This window comes from Bombus vancouverensis, unplaced genomic scaffold (assembly GCF_051014615.1).
Source record: "Bombus vancouverensis nearcticus unplaced genomic scaffold, iyBomVanc1_principal scaffold0061, whole genome shotgun sequence".
Lineage (NCBI taxonomy): Eukaryota > Metazoa > Arthropoda > Insecta > Hymenoptera > Apidae > Bombus > Bombus vancouverensis.
In genome coordinates this window covers 326,203-347,568 of record NW_027468952.1, presented here as the reverse complement: position 1 = coordinate 347,568, position 21,366 = coordinate 326,203, and the positions used below count along the sequence as shown (strand labels likewise).

The following is a 21,366-nucleotide window of genomic DNA, read 5'->3' as shown; positions in this document are numbered from 1 at the left end:
CTACCCCTATGAGAGGTATTTTTCTTTTCTTTTGATAAAAACAAAACTGTATAATAAGCGATACAGAACTTTGCAAGTATAATCACATAAAATCAAGCGGCGTTAGGTAAAACTTTGGTAAACTTGTTATGAATATCGTAACTTTGATCTTCAAAATATAGTAAATTATACCATCAACCCTTAACGCATACCAAGATAGGACAAGCGATGTCTTCCTATCAAGAAGGCTATTAACATTCTCGAAAAACTGTACGATCTTTTTAATAGTTCCATCGATTAGCATTAATATATTTTTTTTTAGAAGAATATTATACAATATCGCGGAACATTTTACTCGAAGGATTTTATTAAAGTAAAAAGTACGTCAAAATAAAATTACGCTCTGACCAGAAATTATTAACAGTCACTGTGTACGCTATCATTTCGTAAAAGCGCGTTATAATTAAATTTTATTAAAAGGATAATACCGTTAAACAGCTTCGAGGCAAATACTAAAAGTATCGGATAAGCGTTTTTTCATCCAGCAAAAATTCAACAAGAACGTACTGTAAAATGGTAAGAAACTTCTAAAATCCTTTAATACGTCAAGAAGTTGGCGTTCGAGTCTAAAGTGGAGATAAAAAAATGCTTGTTTTCACCGAAAAGGCGAAAGCTCAAGAGATCGTTTTAAGCGTCTTAAGAAAATTATAGCCCGTAAGCATGGAACGTTGAAAAAGTAAATTCGAAGAACAGAATATTATTTGGAGATTGTTTTATTGGGCATGCGCATAAAGGAGCGCAACCACCTCTCTATGAACGCTTTCTACATACGAAACGGTTGTGTGCTGAACAAACATCGGACCAATCTCGGTTCACTTCTTCCCTCGCGGCCTGCTTTCACGAATCTCCATCCCTGAAACCATCCTTTCATCCCTCGTGGTCGTGGGTTTTTCGACGCTTCTCTCGTGCGATTGAAAGTAAAGGGAGAGAAAAGAATTAGAGCGATGTTCATCGATTAGGGACGAAGGGTGAGAAAGCATACAACAGTGAAATAGCAAACAGAGAACGTTTTAGGCCTTTAGGCTTTTAATCATTTTTGATAACGTTAGAATCCCAAGGAGAAGTGTAACTGGAAGTCCGCTTTACTGCGGAAGGCAGAATTATGAAATGTAAATAAATAAATAAAGTAACTTTAGAATCTTCAATTTTTAATGATTTAAAAATCTCTGATTTTTAATAATTTTAGGATCTTTAAGAGAAGATTAATCTTAATAATTTTGGAATCTCTGGACAATTTTCATAATTTCATTGATCGATTAAAATGATTTTTGATTCCAAAAATTAAAGTTTCGCGTGAAATTTATTTTTATTAATATCCATAGTTTTTAACAACAAAACACGAGATTCAGTATAAAATAATTTTTGTACCATCGCGCCGGTGTGAAATTTTAAGCATGGACACTGTGTACCTGGAAAATAAGTCGAATACAGAACGTAAAAACGCGTAAAATAGGTTTGAAATAGAGAAAATGAGGTTTGTAGAATTGTAAAGTGCTGTACCGAGCAGGATTTTTTATTCAAACGAAGTACTTTGTGGTCGAAAGTTTTACGGATTCTAAAGCGATGAGAGCAACAGATTCCCTACTAAATGTTTCATATTTTTAACTAATTGTTAAGAATTTCAAACGGATGAGATAACCTCGTTAAAGACCGTAGAGAATTTTAAAGTTTGTCGTTTTGTATATAAAATCTGATTATAGACGGTCTCTACTGATACCATCTTTCGGTTTAAATCTTCTTCTTTGCAAATCAATTAAAAATTCTTTCAAATAAAAACTATTTATACTTATGTAAATTATTATGAATTTATAAATATATTTAAATTTGTTGTGGTCAGACACGAAGGCCTAATGTAAAATAAACTGCCTTGCATAACTTACGTGTAATAACAGCTGGACAAATCTTTAATTCTGTGGTTGACGAGGAAAAAAACAAAAAATGTTTATCACGGAAAACGTATAAATATAAACTCGTTGATTCGATAAACGCAACAACGATGAGCCTTTGCGTCATTCTTATGCCAATACTATTGATCGAACTGAAAGAAGCTTTCAACACGTTGAATGCTAGCTTTACAGGGATTACCCGTGGCGCCATAATGAATTTTTTATTATGCGATAAATGTAACGGTGAAATATTATAGGTCCATATTTCATGTATAAATAAATTTATTTTTATATGTTTTATACTGTATTAATTTCGTCACGCCGTTGTAGTAACGATGGTGATAATGAACAATCGACATTTGTTCAAATTTTTTGATTTTATTTTTACCAATCTTGGCACTCCGGTTACCGGTGACCTCCATGGCGGCACCGACAAGTTGAGTGTCGGTGACCGATGACCCCCGTGGCATGTGACATGCTAAAATGAACGCGGTTCCGATCAGTCCTTGAAAAACTGCGTGATTCTCGTTTACAATAACATCATGACAGAAAAGTAATTTCAGATATAAAATATCTCAAGTTTTACAGTTTAGGTGTTAGATGCTGTGAAAAATTGAAATAGAATAAAATTGTCAAAATATAATAACATAAGTCCAAACGAAACGTTTATGAGTCATTCGCGATTCGATGACGTTAACTAAGCATTACATGCTATTTCCAACGAAATTAAGACAAAGTACTGTATAATTAATTTTATCGTAAATTATGTATCCCATGAAACAATGGAACGAACTGTGAAACGCGAAAACTGGAAAATTTCAATCTTCTCCTTCCATCGTTTTTGAAAGCAGGAAAATCGTAATTCAGAATGGAAACATTGTAAACACGATATTATGTTCATAGAATTATCAATTCGAGTAGGTACGTGATTTATTGTAACGTAAAACCGGACACTAACGATGATCGAGCATAATTCCCTTTCGCATAATTACTCGAGTTCTCTAATAAACGTTCACTAAATCAACCAAGGTTGCTCGTTCGATTGAAACGAAAAACCATTCGAATAAATAGTCTGAACGTTTAAAAAGCGGATCGAGAGGCAAGTTATATCAAGGTTTCCACGAAAAGAACCTACAAACGCCGCTAATAATCGCTGAGAACGAATCACCAACCAAAGCTAACGCGTTTGCCGATCGTGTTACGATTATGACGCGCTACGTCAAACCTTTTCGATCTTAGATTTAAGCGAAGTTTTTTCTTCCTCATCTTATATTCATCTATCGGTATACTGATTCTGGATAATGGAAAAAGTCACGGAACTGCGACCAATAGAAACTTGTTAACACGTTGCGAGAATTCTTTTTGTTCTTTCGTCCTATTAGAAGTGGATCAGCGAGTATTGATCGATGAAATAAAGTAATAGATGCAGATGGAGTTTCACTGAAAGATCGTATAACACTGTCGTCTAGTTGATACCTCCATGGACCCAGCTTCGATGGATATACTTTGACGTAAAACGCGACTCATTACTTCCATCGAACCACGTTTACCGTATCGTGCAACTATTTCCCTGGAACTGTTCCATTTATCGCCGGTACTCGTTAAGGAAACACTTCCTGTCCTTGGCTAACCCGGTCGTAGAATGCCTCCTGAATGCTCCGTGATATTTTCAGAAATTCTAGGGAATTTGAGGTCACTTGTAATCGTTGTGTTACGCCATGCGGCTTGCCATAGATCATATTCTTAACTGTCGGTCGCAGCACTATAATGTCGCGGACGGATCGTCGCGGCTGCCCGGCAAATAAACATTGTAGTGGCAAGCGCATGGTTCATTAAGCGGAGCGACCTCCAGAGGCGTCGATTCGTGGCCGTTATTTTATCTGGCGTAAACGAATGTGGCGTGATCCGAACGTAGTGGGGGTCGCCTTCCAGAAAAAACCAACAAATCGAAGGGCGGGCAGAACGTTTCGAGAAGCCAAACAGTCAATACATATCTAATATCGCGCATTACGTAGTTACATTTCTTTTGTTGTTCCATTTATATCTTTCTAATTAATAAGTTGTTGAAATAAACGTTAATTTATTAGTGTTAACACAGTGCTATATTCATTAAACCACCTCTGTTATCCTAAACGAAACAGGGGAACGACTATTTCGCGGCGTCGATTAACATGATCGTAGCGAGAATTTACAACTCTCGTTGACGTGCTATCTCGCGATCACGTCTCTCCGCGAACGGTCGTAACACGTTGTTCGTGACGTTACACGTCTAATACGTGATTCTTGTTTAGACACGGATTGAAATAATGCAGCGATTTTCAATTTTTGTTCAACCTACCGCGCGTCTAAACTAATTATCCAGCAAAATTCTGCTAAAATTCTATTAAAATTCTGGTACGTTAAAAAATATATTATATTTGATTTAACATATGCCATATGCTGTATAGCTATCGTTATGTTTATTTTCTTGAACGCATTCAATTTTTATATATTTTGCTTTAAAAGATAGATTGAGATGTACGAGGTAATGTTTATTCTTTGTAATGTGTTATTTTGTATTGGCACTGTTGGAGGAAAACACTCCACTCTTCCAGGAAAGTTCTACGTCTGCTCTACTGTTTAGTTTTCCTGATTTTCGAACCTATTAAGCATTATCTATTACTAAATTAATTTGAAGGGCCTTCCAGACCAATAGCCTTTTCTGGAATATGCCTTGTGTAGATGGTGCAGCGAGATGTAAACAAACTGGATTTTTGGAATTATAAATACCATAGGCCCATGGCTTCGGGGCTCTATTGTAATGTCACGCTGCCAGCGTGCAGATCTGGATTAGCATACACTGAACTTATACCGTTATACTCGAATATATTTCTGTTACACATTAACAGAATACAGATAACCCCAACAGGTACAATTTTTCTCCAACGATGTTATTTAAATGGTTCATGTTGTTGACAATTTTTTAATCCGTGAAATTCCTGTTTTAACCATTTTAAAAGATTCAATTTATTTTACCTAGTTGGTCACCGATAACTACCGTGACAACTAACGTGTTAACGGCGTGAAAAATTAAATTAAAGCAGAATCGTGAAAAAACTGTAAATTCCCACCGATAAAAATTCAAAAATAAATGTACCAAACAAATATCGGTCTTTTAAAATCAACGTCTAAAATACATGTACAAATCTCAAAAAGTAGTTTCCACGATTTTCTCCAGGAACTAATAGAAACAGCATCACTACTTCCCTTCCAAAATCCAATCGATTCGAAACTCGTCAACTTTCAAAATCCACCTTAGATTCCCTTGGAAAACAAAAGCAAAAAAAAAATCATTTGTTTGAAGCAATTCAGCAAGGTTAGCCCGCGAAGGGAAACTCAAGATAAAGTGTTTCTCCCTAGTGGGAAGGTAAATTGTGACGACGGTCCTCCGGCCGCGTTAACGATGACACGTTCACATTTCCGGCACACAACGTTTGCCTCTCACCTGATTACAACACTTCATCGTTCATCTTTGTTGATGTCTCCAGAAAAAGTTTTAATCGATTAATATTATTATTATTATTGTTGTTATTATTATTATTGTTGTCGTTGTTGTTGCCGTTGTTGCCGTTGTTGCCGTTGTTGCCGTTGTTGCCGTTGTTACTAATATTGATATAATTTTGTAACGTCTCATGGAGAATCTTTTCGAGTGCCATGAAACATTACAGACGATGCACAGGACCCGAGCCTAAGATTTGTAGCCTTGATAACCGGCCTCATGAATTATTGATGAGACATTTGAATGCATTTGAATGGCACGGCACGAAATCGCGAAGAAATCTCCGAGTATCGACGAGAGGATATCATCGCCTGACCTATCGTCATCCTCGTGCGATTCGTGAACCTGCATTTCATTTTTCTCTGCTTCTTTATGCCAGTTAATGCCACTAAAACTGCCGCGTGATCGATTCTCTGCTAATTTTGGGGAAGAGTTTGCTTTTTCTTTGACTTTGGTCTTCGCTGAACTTGTTAGCGAATCTGTTTCGCTTTTAGTGGGCGTAAGAAATAATTTAAGTATGGAATTATTTGAATAATCCTTCAGTTGGGTATTATTTTAATAATTCTTCAGATAAGATTATTTTAATGATTTTTTCAAGGGTTGGAATAATTTCAATAGTTTCGCAAAAGACATTTTTCTATTTTAAGATCGTTGAACGTTATATAGAATATTTTATACGATCGCTGGCGATTCCTGAACTTGCACGCTATTTCCTTCTTCTTCTTCTTTCTCTCGCGGGTTACATCATTGGAACTTTCGTGAGATCGATTCCTCGCTATATGTTGACTCGTGTGTAACCTTTTCTTTATTCTTTCTAAACTTCGTTATTGAATCTTTTCCTGTCTTAATGAATATAAGAAGGAAGTTAAGTAATGTCAATAGAATTCTTGTATGAGAGATACCAATACATCCTGTTATTAGACTTTCATTATTTAGAAGAATGAAAAAAGAAAAAAATAATGTTAACTCAGAAAGAAGATATATCGATGTCTCAAGTCGTGTCATGTGCGATGATTCGAGAAATGAACAAATGTTATATAAATTACTTGAGCTAAGGAGGGCTGTATAATTCCAAAGATATTAAAAATCGTAATTTTCCTCAAACCGCCCTGCAATTATTATTTCACTTAAAAGCTAATTAAATTATACACGATAGTTATTACTAATACACGCGATCGCCCATGGCAATTATATCTTTCAAGTTACGACGAGATAAAAAATTGCTTCAACCTGATAGACTCTATTTAACCAATCCGCCAGGAGATCCGCCTCTATTTAACCGCCAGGACTTGTTTACAATATCGATTGCAATAATTCCCCATGATCATGAAAAGGAAAAATCGCGTCTCTGTCTCTCCTCCTGTTCCACGTGCGCGATCGTTTTCTTCACGACGTACCTGGAAAAAATCGTCGATACTACAAATAACTGATTTTTTTCCTCCTTCGTGTAATATCAATCCATGAGCCAGCTGAGCGTGTCCAACTCGATATTTCCAAGGATACCTAGCTGAAAACGCATAGCAGTAGGGAATAAATGGAATTACAGTTATCGAAAATCGTAGAAAACAAGCCCGAAGAGCTATCTGACGTCCATCGGTGGAACCCACCGAGGAACGCTCGACAAACTTCGGAAATGTGGTCAGTCGAAGCTTGCTTGATCAACAATAAGGGACAGGGCATGTCCTCAAAATTGATCATGGACGAAGGGGAAATAATTAATGTACAATATATCCAGTCCATATACAATGTATTAAAATTACATACGTCATGATTAACGTCTAACTGTTAAAAATGTGATGGCAATATGGGAGAATATTTTTCGTAATTGACAGAAAAGCTTTAACCATTTAATCATCGTTTATATAGATTTCATAAAAAATTCAAATGTTCTATAATTAAGTATATAAATTGCGATTAATACACGTTTAACATGATATCAACGTACATTTCGATCGAATAAAAGCAAACTTAATTTTACTAGCTAAAAATGTGCTTAAGGTAAAGTTAGTCCTAGTAAAAGTTAGTCACAGATTAAGATCATCGAATTTTATTCCATTCTAAATCACCTTACTTTGACGATTCGATATGCGTACGAAGAAACATGAATATAAACATACATACAAAGAGACATATGCTTATGTGCATGCATGTATGTACGTGTAAGTACCGTACATGTATGTAATATCGTGATGTAATATGTTCACAAAGAGTGGACAATAGAGATGTTAATCAGACAGAAAAGACGATTGTGGCTTAACTTGAACTATTCATACCAAACGTACAGAAAACAGCGCAATCCACACTCTCTCGGCAACGCCACTCGCAACCTCCGTCTCCGCTCAACTCGCACTCGGCTCCTCGACTCGCACTCTCGTTCTCGACTCGCACACTGTTTCTCGACTAACTGTTGTCGCATTCTATTGCCCTTTTCCTAGGCCCACCGCACACGTGTTCTGCAGACGCTCGTGGCCAGGGTCACGTAGGTCTTTTCCACGAAACTATGCACTTGAAAAGACCGATGACACATTGATGGGCCCGACGGCGCCTCGGCTCTCGCGACACTGTTCATAGTTCGTCCGATATTTCCCAGGCCTTTCGTCCACGATACTACATTCGGCCATCCTGCAATAACATCTGCCCTCAGATGTTGCCTTCTATCTCGCTGTCATCAGATGCGTCACTTTCGGCATTTAGGACCCAAGGTTTCATAAAATCGAGGTGTGCACGGGTCCTTCCTCAGGTACTGCTTCGCACGCTTTCTTCTTTTCTTGTAATTTCGCAGGTTCCCTTCCAGCTTACCTATGTTTCGTTCGGTTAGGCTACAGTCAAGGCAGTTGGATACCATGTGTTCGACCCTTTCGCGTAACCCCTTGAACCAGAAGTCCTTCTTGACCATAGCTTCTGTTTTGGTAACCTCGAAATGCCCACGCTCGTGCGCTTGCCTGACTACCTGAGCCCGCATCGCCTTCGATACTACTATTAGCACATCGTCCTCACACTCCTTATACAAAATATTGTTTCTTACTACCTGCCCATCGGCCTGACTGCACGTTGCGGCGTCCAAAATCCTACAGACTTCAATGTCCTTGTTCTGTGCCCTTCTCAACCGTGCAATCAGCCCGTCTTCACTCTCCGTTACATACATAGTGCTCGGCAGGGGGTTCCTACTCGGAGCATCTACATGCTGCATACTTTTCCCCGGCCGATGACACGCCTGATACTTAATCTCGCCTAGTAACAAGGCCCATCTAGCCACACGCACACACAAATCTTTCTTTCTAACTACACCTATCGGACTCGCATACTCCAAGTCTGACGATTTGATGACACCCTCGTTTGTCCACGCTTCCATCAAATCATCTTCTTCCTTTCTTTCCGACGGCGCCAGTCTTCGCGGTCTTCGCGCTACCGGCTTGTCGCTTTCCAAAACTACTTTCGCGGTTATCCCGACGTCTCTCTTCTTCTCCGGCCTATACCCTTTAATAAGATCCCGAATGGCTTCACGGTAATGAGATTCTCGTACATGTGACAAGTCGATCTCGTCGGATTGTTCTATCGCGTTTACCCTCAGTACATCCGGCGCGTCCTCGTGACCGTCGGTCTGATCGTCGAGTCGTAAAAATGTCACCTCGCCCCGTTTGACTCGCAACTCTACCTGGTCTAAAAAGTCGGTACCTAAGAGTAGACTGTGTCTTGTCATTACCTTATTCGAGACAACATGCAGAGTGACAGTAAAGTCGCACCCGTCGACCGTCATTACCCTTGTGAACTCGCCCCAGGTACTATTGCCAGCGGAACCAAAACCATCAAACTTAAGTTTGCAGTTTCCCAGAGGTGGTGATCCTAACCTCACATACTCATCCGCTCGTATGAACGTAAGGTTACTACCTGTATCCACTAATGCCACAAACCTACAATCATCTATCGCCACTTCCTTCACATACTTCCCCTTTTCGGATCTTGACACTACGCAAGTCTCTTTCGGTTGTGCCGTACACCTCTCTGCAATATGTCCAAATCCGCTGCACTTGAAACACCTAACACCTTCTCCCCTCTCCGGACACTTAACACTTAGATGATCCTCACTACCGCAAATGAAGCATCTTCTTTTCTTCATTGCATCTACAGATTGACTGGGCTTCCCGTTCTTCTGGGTTTTAGCCGACTTCACAATCGACTTTGCTCTGCGACTCTTCTGCTCTTCGTACATCACTAACCTCTTCCTCAACTCTTTGATTGACGTCGCGCCGTACAATATAGCCTTATTGTTCTCGTCGTCTATTATTCCATCCACTATGTATTCCACCTTTGCTTCCTCCTCCATGTCCACATGGCTGGCTATCTCGAGCATGCGGTACATGTAAGCCAAACATGCTTCATCACTCTCCTTCTTTGTTTCTTCAAGTTTCTGATGTACTTGCCTACTGTTGACTTTCCTCGAAAATTCTTTCACTAGCCCCCTCTTCAACTCATGCCAAGTCCTGGCATGACACTCGAAGCTCGCAAATATTTTCGCTGATCCCTTCAGCAGCTTCCTGGCGTAGACTGCCTTCTGCCCATCCGACCACATGCACGTATCAGCGACTTCCTCGAACGACTCGAACCATCGTTCGACATTTTCACCTCTGTTGCCACTAAACGACTCTAATGCATCTTCGACGTCTCTAAAACTCAGCGTCGAACCAACACATGCCCTTCGACAACATTCGTCACGGTCCTGATACACCCTTCGCGTATCTCTCTTGTATTCTCTTGCGTTTTTCTTGCCATCTTCATCCTCACTTTCGTCGTCGCTTTCTTCTTCCGACGATATGTCATTACCATCCATGGCCGCTCGTAGCCGTGCGCGTAACTCTACTTTTCTTCCCGTCGTTTTTAAACCCAAACTAGCGAGGCGCTCCTTCAACTCCTTCGTATTCATTTTCTCAACATCCTCATCTTCGTTGCAATCACGCTCAGCTCTCTGTACATTTTCTAAATCTCGTTGACCGGTTAGCTCTTCACCGCCCGTCGATCCCTTACGATACGATTGTCCAGCCCTACACGCCCGATTCAGCCTTGCAATCAGCACTGACCTCGCACCCGATATAGGGAGGTTCATTCGCGCGAGCTTATTCCTCAGCTCCTCCAGCGTCGAACCCTCTTCACCCGACAACCGTTCGTCCCCGACGTTGGCCATTTTTCACACAACACAAACTTAAACAGTCAACGATATCGTCTTTTACCGCACCGCGTACCGGTAAATTCACAACTAGCTCGAATAGCTCTGTTAAACCGTTTCGTTTTCTGTCTTGTCCAATCCCGGACGAGCCCCCAAAATATGTAATATCGTGATGTAATATGTTCACAAAGAGTGGACAATAGAGATGTTAATCAGACAGAAAAGACGATTGTGGCTTAACTTGAACTATTCATACCAAACGTACAGAAAACAGCGCAATCCACACTCTCTCGGCAACGCCACTCGCAACCTCCGTCTCCGCTCAACTCGCACTCGGCTCCTCGACTCGCACTCTCGTTCTCGACTCGCACACTGTTTCTCGACTAACTGTTGTCGCATTCTATTGCCCTTTTCCTAGGCCCACCGCACACGTGTTCTGCAGACGCTCGTGGCCAGGGTCACGTAGGTCTTTTCCACGAAACTATGCACTTGAAAAGACCGATGACACATTGATGGGCCCGACGGCGCCTCGGCTCTCGCGACACTGTTCATAGTTCGTCCGATATTTCCCAGGCCTTTCGTCCACGATACTACATGTATGCACGTGTACCGTTCAACGGTACAGTCACCTGTTTTTATGCCGCAGATACAAGTAATTAACACCGTATGAGTTGTTATTCGCCTTCAAGGCAGATTAATTACAATGCAACTTGTTCAGAACAATTTGAAGCAGTTATAGAATGTTGACATTTCGACCACACATGCACGCTGCTGTACAAGGAATTGCTTCATACGCGAGGAATTGCACTGTCCTCCTCGCGCGCACGGCTTCTCCGAATCTCTTTCATCCACAATAAATTATTTCCTTTTACAAACAAACCATCCATTTTAAAATCTGTACAGCAAGACTGTAATAAGCCACAATTTTTGTTTTTTTTCTTTTTTTTTTTCATTATACACGATAGAAATTATTTGATTTTGGAATTGAATATGTGTTCTTGCCATACTTTTGGATATTTTGAAAATATTAATACGCTTATATTATATAAAATCCATAAAACTAATCTTATCTTTCTACCCGCGGTGTTCGATTTAATAACATCACACCAAAGTTGTTGTTTTATTTGATTTTAGGAATCTTTTCGTATATTATTGTAACTTCAAAAATATCAAAGTATTATTCATTTTAACAGATATGCACATTTTACTTCGACAAAATTTCCTCAGTTACACGTATCTTCGTATTTAACAGAATTCTTTCCACTTTTAACTGAAGCGTTTATTTTAAAAGTGATGTAAGTATATTTTTCGACAAAAATTGATAAAACGAGAGACTTACGTGTACTTTAACGTAAAACTTTTATTTATAAACGAATTATAATTTCACTCTTAGAATATTCGTTCGTTTGGATCAATCGAAACATCGTTAATAAATGGAATAGCATAATCGCGTAATCATAATTATTTTGGAAGCGGTATAAGTCTATTTCTTAATGATCTGTAGCTTGTCCAAATAGTCGAGGCAGCAATAATTTAAAAGAAATGATATCGAAATTAAACAGCAGTATTTTACGTGTTTCAATTCTTCAACGACAAGCTTCCGACTTAAACTTTATATTTATTCGATTTTATTCAGAGGAGCTGATAAGGAAGTTTGCGATATGTGTGAAGCACCGTTTATAGCTGCGATTACGAATGCAAATGCTGTCGTCCTATGTGTGGACGTACGACATGTAGACGAATCCCCGGGCATGTTGCGTTGTCATGTCGCAACGTTATCGGAGCTATCATGCACGCAAATTTTATAAGAACGATCAACGACGATGTATCTTTCCATGATCTTGGCGTGTGCACCTTTTGGATTTTGTTAAATAACAAAACGCACTAGAGTTGCTGAAATAATTTATTCATCGTGCAGCATCAGAACAGAATATTTTTCTTCCGAGTTGGATTAAAATATTTACAAAATAAGAAATATTTACAAAATTAAATAAAGAATGACTGTACTTCGATAAAAATTTGAAATCAATATCAAGCAATTACAGACGATAATCTGTAGATATGCATAGTAATTATAAACAAACTGTACATAACGAGGAAATAATGAAACGAAAATTGGATACAAATCATAACGAGTATAACGAGTAATTGATATCAGAAATACCTATATATTCGCAACGTAGAATTGACGACCCTGAATAACAACATGCTAATAATCACCTTGTCGATCGAGTAATTAAAGGAACGTTATTGTCTTCTGTGAGAATCACAGTGCGTACTTTCATAACGTCTTTATAAAGTCAGGCAAAAGCTATTGTATGCATAAAAATGGATTTATTAAAAGTATTAATTATGCACTATCCTGCAACAGAAAAGAGAAATCTCCTTCCTAAAAAAAAAAAGAAAAAGAAAAAAAGGCGAAAGAAAAAAGATACTATATGCCTTCTAACGTTAATTTATGATACAGACGAACAAAAATGACAAGATCAATCAGCGTGATATACCGATTGTTCCAATTTTCTATGCTCTACAAGATGACGTAATTTTGAAAAAATATCAGCAAAAATCGTTATCTGTTTATGGTAATAATAACATCTCGCGACACACGTTGAACAGACCTATCAAACGGAATGATACAGGTATGTTACTTATAAGTAATCCCGATGATTTAGCGCTTTTATCGACAAATCTTAGAAACAACATATACTGCAGCAACCGAGACAATCTTCGAATTTGCAGAAGATCGTTGTAACCAACGAAAAAGAACGTTTTATGAACGTTGTTCAAACCGCTCGCAGGAAGATACCTCTGTTTTAGATTTCCTCTTAGATCAACGCAAGACGATGACTTATAATTCTTATAAATATCGATAAAACGTCTTTCTTCACGCGTCTATTACGAAATCTATCCCCCACTGCGATAAAATATAATTAATATTTATCAACGAATTTCGAGAATTAAATCGACGAATAATTTGAATAGCTTTTCACGTTCACGAAATCTTTCGCGTTCGATTTCTATTGGCGAATTTTCAAGGAGGAACCCTTTACTGGAATACGCGCGAAATTCAAACTTCGTTTTCAAACTGTTCCGTTGCGTAAGAAAGATCGTAAGAGCGATCTTGCATCTCGCGTATATAACATGTAATTCTATTATTTTTTTTCTTTTTCAAGGGTATCGGGTTTCTGAAGCAAATATCTTTGACGGTTAAGTCCCTGCGTCTCCGTGTTTCGCGAGTAGATTTCATTACTCAGCGAATTTGCCTGAAGCTATCAATGGGGCTATTTTGTTTCGGGAATCAGAAAAACTACCGTGTTCTTTCGTGACAATTGATTTAATTAACTGCGGCTCAAGGAAGATAAAAACGGAAAATATCGCGCTCATTTACTTTCGGTGTCGAAGATCGCACGAATAGAAAATTTGTAATCCTCGATTGGCATAATCGACACTATCCGATCATAATTTTTTTATCTCTCGGGTAAACATAGAAGGTCAAAAAATTAGAACTCCGGCGATATCGAAGATTGGAAATTTGGAACTTGGACGATTTGAAGATATTTCAAAATTAGGATATTTGGAACTTCGAGCGCATCGAAACTGGAATATTTGGAAATTCGGAAATTTAGAAGTTCGACAATTTGAAAATTTGAAAGTTATTATTAGAAAGTTAAAATTGAGTGTTAAAAAATTTGAAAATGTCGATGCGATTAACCTCGATATTCTTCTATATATCTGTTGATTTTTTCGTTCACAATGTAACAAACCGAAGAACCGTAGAATTTCAATTTGAAAAAGATATCAAAAAACATTTACCATGTGAAGAAACATAGTGAAACAAAGTATGGTTCACTGAACGGTTGATTCGCTTTTACTCGAGTGCTATGCGAGAAAATAATGGATAAAAAAGAGAATTGCGTAAAACACAGAGAATTGTACAAGTCGAAGATAAGTAAGTGATGTGATGTTGGAACAATAAAATTGCCGATTGAATGATCATTGCGAGTACCGTGTGAATTACGATGAAACCAACTTTATCATGATTCACACACGGTATACGAACTTTTCAATTAATCCTATTAAATTTAATCACGCAAGACAAGCTGTTAATTAATTCACGTGTCAAGTATCATCGAGAACTAAAGTTTGTCTCTGTTTCTTTGTTTCTAAAGTCCTTTAAATTTAAATTCGTTAAGTCGTTAGTATATTTCCATATAGCTTTTACCCCATCAAATTTATTTTTTCTTAAATAGTAACATTTATTTTGTAAAATCTGTAAAACTAAAGCTACATATTACTCATTTTCCAACGTTTCTTTTCTACCATCGATTAATTAATGGTAAATCAATTTATATCAAATTTGTTAAATCAATTTCTATAACAATTAGTAATTAATATTAAAAGTCGAATAAATTAATGAGCCCCATTAGATAAATTCGTTCATTTCGTCGATAATGGAACGATTATTTCAAATTGTTTCATCGTTCGACTTTGAAAACCACTCAAGGAACTATCAGTTACACGATATCTGACTAACGCTTCGACGAATGGATAATCAACGTTTGATTCACATGATCATTGTTTTTCCAGTTCACATATCATTAGCCGAATTCAATACCACGGTAAACCTGCGATACTAAAAATTACGTAATAATTTCTATTTTATAATCATTCTTTCCTACCTGAAAGAAATCGATCTTTCGTATATCATAAATCCCAATGTACGCAGCAAGCAACTTAGAATTATACTTTTTTCTTTTCCTTGCTAAACAATTCATACTCAATTAATATTCCTGATCAATTAACCAGCCTAGTTGTCTGCTTATTATTGTATCTCTTCCAATCTATACTATACAAACAACACCATATAAATTACCATACGTAATATGGTGAAACACAGGAAATTCACAAATTCTCACTCCAAATACTCCGCAACTGCACCTCGTAATATCACTCAAATTTCCATGAGTCACCAACAGGCGAATTAAGTTAGTTAACCAAACACAGTTTGAGGAAACATATCAAACCATGCAACAACGTCGCAACGTTCTCGGCAGGTACACTCACCTGCGCGTCACCAGTTTATGTCTCTCGCTTTCCGGTCGCGTATACGTGTCGTGACAAAGCGACGAGGGAGAAGGAAGATTGCGATGGTAGTGAGAAGAGCGAGAAGGGAAAAAAGCGTGCAAACGAGTCACGAGAAAACCCAACGGTCGCGGTGAAGCAGGAGAAGCGGCTCTTTGGAATCGTAAAATCCCCGCAGTTCTCCAGTGACGTCTTCGACTTCGGCGTTGCTGTCGACGGGACGATCCACGGGAACCAAAGTCATCGTCCAATAGCCGCACACTCGACGCTGGTGGGGCTCCGCTTTCGTTTGCACACGCTATAAAGCCGCGCTAATTGTCCAGGCGGCGAACAGTCGGTGCGTGGCCCCTTTTAAACGACGATGTAGCGCGGCGTCCGAAAAATCGAGGATCCGTGCACCCAAGATCATTGTGACGATCGAGATCGAGCACGTGTCCTGGACTTGGATCACAGGATCACGAGAGTCGTTGCGATCCGCGATTTTTTTTGTTATTTTTCCAATTTCCGTTTTATCCTGTTGAAACAGTGAAAAAACATCCGGAAGAAGAAGAAGAAGAAGAAGAAAAGAGTAAAGTTTGTTCGAAATCGACTTATCGAATCGGACAAAAGTGAAGAAGCTAGATTTCATTTTATTTCTGTGACTTCTGCAGAGAGTTTCTCGTTTTAGAAACAAAACCACGACGAGATTTGTGATACGCCGAGTGAAGTTTCGCGTTGCCCTCGGACGATCGTGGAAAAGGTAAACGTTTGCTTGCACCGATCATTCGTATCGATGTGTCGCGTGAGACTTGAATTTTGGTACAGTGGTTCGTCGTGAAAGTATTTGAACGCTGGTCGTAAAAGGCTTTGGTGCATAATGTATGTTATCTGTTACACGAAACATTATGAAGCATATCGGGAGAAACTTGTTCGATATAACCGTACCTGTGTTATCTTAGCCGTGTCTCATTACGGTGATAATTAAACTTCAAAATGTTTCGCCTAACACACATATTATAATATCTACTATATCCATAAAGGACTTCTATAAGTATTTCAGCATTTAGCATAGATAACTTACGTATCTTTATTGTATGCGTTACATAAAATATTTAAAAATTTCTTTAGTATCGGAATGAGACATGACTATTGTAGGTCAGTCAAATTTTTAGTCAATCTGAAAACTCATATAGGAACTACTGTGATATTCATTGATCGCGAACATAATACACATGATATATTTACAAAATGTTTGCACAAATATTCAGATATTTTCACGTGAGCTACTGTATATTTGCTATTTCGCGAAGAAGGAAAAAGAATGAAGTTCTTTCATTGCTCCAATCGTGTTTTATCTTTCATTAACACTTGCGTCGATAACCTGCTTAGATGACCAAATTTCCCTCGTTGAAGATAACAACTAAAAGTTTGGTATTTGCTTCGATCAAGTTACATACATACCATTTCTTCGTGATTACTCGGTCTCTTTACTTCTTCTCACTTTCACGACCAATTTAATAATTCCGAGCCAATGACTGCTATAACACTGCTATAATATAATAATATATGGCTCTTAAGATTGGAAGTTTCGTTAAATATCACGATATAATGGTGGTCCGTTAATTGATCGAAATTTTGATTTGTTAAATAAACAATTTTGTCCTTATTAGTTCTTTAAAATGTCTTCGTGATGTGACAGTCAGTGTATTTGTGTTGACCCTTAATATACTGATGTGCAGTGACTTTCACGTCTACATTTATTTAGTTCAGATATTTTACTAATTATTAGAAACATACTGCAGACAATGTAGTAGAGCCTCTCTTTTCTGAAATAATAGGAAGACGAAATTTCATTTATCCAAATACAGTTTAAGAGTAATCGACAGATTCTTTAAATATTTATGAATCCATAATCAGATAATTTTTTCATCGTAAATAACTACACAGAGTTACGTTCTTTATCGTACTTCGAATCATCGGAGTTCTTCTACGAGTGCCACGAGTGCTTTGGCATGAGCAGATATCTTTTCATTAGCTTTTTCGTCTGCTGTTTTCATTTATATAAAATCGCCATTATTATCGTCTACGTGAAACATTTCATTACATCAGAATACTTACGGCTTTTCTACCGTTGCCAACATCCGAGGAATCTACGTGTTTTGAAGAATTTTCAATTATGTTTTTCTTCCTTTAATGTCTGTGATTCTGGCTTCTCCAATATCGTGTATTTTTGCTAATTTTGTTGCGCTTACATCACTTTCCAGTTTTCTCGTTTACATCGTATTTTCCTGCGATAGTTAGAACGCTTCCTAGTTTCATACCAAATTCGTATAATCACAATTCAATGAATCAAATCAAGGAAAGAGTACATTGTGTATGAACACTGACGACATACGTATGTACATATTTGAAACGGAAAAGGGCATTCGTTACGAAGAAATATTGTGTTTGAATAATAGAACGTTCGGATATTAGGCTATTTGGATAATACCGTGATTTGCTACATTTGCTACATCCATTTCGGTGTACCAATTAGGAATAAAAACATTAAAAAAACAAGTTGAAATGATTTGTACAAGAAATAGAAATATTACCACGGTATCTTAGAATGTTTTAGTATATTACGTACATCATTTTGCTTCTTTTGTTTATTTTTTCAGTAAGTGAAACACAGCGTCTGTGCCAGAATAACTAAGAGTAAGTTAGACGTTTCTGAGAAACTGTGACTAACTCCGAGTACAACATTCGTTCTTTAAGGACCCTTTGTGAAGAAACGTCGATGATGGCATAAACATTGGTATGCTGAGAGTTGAAGGATAGACGTCTATAGAATTTTGATAGTATCTGTCAGATATCTGTATCTCGTTGAAGATCAACAGCATCGGAGATTTCCTAGAACTCTGGCTCATTTAACAGCTAATTATTTTAAAGAAGGTTAGACAGAAGAAATATGATAAATCCATTTACGTTGATTTTCTAATTATAGCGTTACTTGATGATTAAGTATAAGGTTGAAGAGGAATAAACTTATTAGATCAAAGTCCTTTAAAGCTTGCTTATTCTTTCGAAGATAACTAACAAATCCGCAAAACTTTGTAGAAAGCTGTTTAATCACAAAGTTAAATAGATCTTTGAAATAGAAAATTTGCCAGCTGTGTATTCAATCTTAACGCTAGAAACTAGCAAATCAGACAAAATCACTGACATCGGATTTGTTGTTTTTGGAATTTCTAAAAATATACAAGTGTTTTCGATAGCATCAGTGTTCACTTTTATTGGAACAGAAACGCGACTATATATACTTATCCATTATCGTGATATTTATCGTGACTATGTATAACATATTTAGATGGGAATCAAAAAGTCGGACGTTTTAATGATAAAATTATGTTTTTCTAAAGAACGTAAACTTAGAAAACTGCCTTCTTCTCTGTGAACTTGGTATGTTTAAATGCCACGATCGACTAACAAAGCACTGTACTACAAAATACCAATCGATGCCGTTCAGTGAGAGGTAAACTCACTATTCTAGAACAGGTGGTCAAACACTGCAATTAAGCAACAAGAATAGGACAACCGTGACTCATATAGTCTTTCAGAAGCCAAAATGATTAACTCTTTGTACACTAGTTCTTGCACATTATCCTGGCACACGACGTTAGCGTTCAATTTTTCTAGAAGAGAAATTACTTCCATAAGCTCAATTTGTCGCAAAAAAGAACGCCGTAAACAATCATAAATTCCAAGATGAATAAGAAAAAAATAATTCCAATGTTGTCGCTGGACCATGGACTTTTATCATATAAAGCGATAATTAATCTAACTTACTCATTGTGTATTACAACAAATTTTTATTTCGCTTAAAAGCTTATTCGCGTTAAATATGGTAGAACTCGATTAATTAATCGAACTTTTACCGATTTGAAGCACTCACTTGAACGTGAGCTCGTATCACGCGAACGAAAAATGATGAGTAGCGAAGAAAATTGGTGAACTCTTGTTATATGAATTCCAATCGATCCATATAAATTGTCCGTCAGAAAAATCAGATAATTGGGATTACAATCTTAAATAAAATTTCTGTTTCTATCGACTACAATAAGTGTTTTAATGTATAATATTAAGAAACAATTAACTCGATAACGCCATTATAAATAAATAAATAGAACGATAATTCCTCGAAAACGATGGTATTCCAATATTAATAACAGATTTCTTTCCTTTCTTTTCTTCGTTTTCCCTTACGACCAAGAAGAACACCAATCAATAGGAAGACTTACGGTTGGAAGTGAAACCAAACGATCGTTCCACTTTGTATTGTTACGAGTCTGTAAGTTTTACTTTGTAGTTTGTGCGAGTTCCGCGAGATCAAAACGCCATGCTGTATCTCGTGTGCATCGAATGAATTTCAATGGCTCGATCGCGATCACAATCGCTTTCCCTGATCGATTCGAAGGCGAGAAAACTGGCCCCGCAGGGAAAAATCACGTATGCAAACTATATGTATCCATGCTAGCCATGATCGCTCTTATTAATTAGTTCTGGGATGTAATAGTTGTTCAAGGTGCGCACTTTTGTGTAACCGGTTACCGAGAACGTTTGACACACGCTTGTCCTCGTTGTTAAACGTCCAGGCCGGAACGGAAGCGATCGGTCGATAACGATCGTCCTGAGATCGTTAAGTCACTCGAGTTATGACGATCGTTACGAGCCTCCATTTTCATTGGTGCGTCGGTGGACGAGTTATTGCTACTCTGCTATGCGTTTTCAATCGGAAAAGGTCGGTTTTGAAGCTGTGTTCAATATTCACGCGTAGCTTTTGCTGGAGCATACGTTTCTCATTAATTTCACGGATCGATTACTTTGGGGAGGTTTCTTACATTTTTTAATCGTAAAATTATTGGTTGTAAGATTTTTTTGATATACCATAATCTAAGGGATCTCGCTTTTTTAATGTTGTAACAATTTTCTAGAAATTGCAATGTAATTCTTAATCGAATTTTTGAACCAGAATTATTTAAAATCATTATATCTAGCAATGTACGAGAAATATCGCAATACTTGTTTCATATAAGTTATTATATATACACACAGACAAATTATTTACATGCACAAATATCGCTTGCATTTTTTTGTCAGAATAAGGACGGTACCTGATGGGAAAATTCGTATTAATTTAGGTGGTTCTGGCTTAACGTTAGGGATAAACACGTGTTCGTTTTATTGCACACTTTACGCACAATCCGGAAATCGATGCTAACTTAGTCGATCGTTGTTCAAAGCGAACAATTTATCACAGCTGACTAGTTGCTACGTAGGAATGTGTTTATTCAGTATTTTTGTTAAGGAAAATGTATTTTTAGTGTTGTTTACTTCATGTATATACAGATGCAGCTACGACTCGGATAATTACTGATTAATGATAGCAATCTGCTATAATTGACTAATACTTACTATAATACGTTTACCTATTTTGCATACAATTTCTTTTATCCTTTTTTTTTTTTTTTTTTTTACTATGAGCAAATGGTGTTGGATCGAACGCATTATCTATCTTTTTCAAATTTTCTTATTTTACATTTTATATTTTTATTTTATAGCTTCCTTGAAAATTCTATGAAAATTAGGATTTTTAATGATTCGAAGATTAGAAAATTCGAAGATCGTGAGATTAGAAGATT

General features: G+C 37.4%; 1 long non-coding RNA gene across 1 annotated transcript; it reads left to right on the top strand.

Moving 5' to 3' along the window:
• Nucleotides 1-15,766: 15,766 nt before the first annotated feature.
• LOC143304882 (uncharacterized) lies at nt 15,767-19,870 on the top strand. The gene is made up of 2 exons (XR_013061522.1): nt 15,767-16,445; nt 18,346-19,870. It is a non-coding gene; the product is annotated as an uncharacterized LOC143304882 (long non-coding RNA).
• The last annotated feature ends 1,496 nt before the right edge of the window (nt 19,871-21,366 follow it).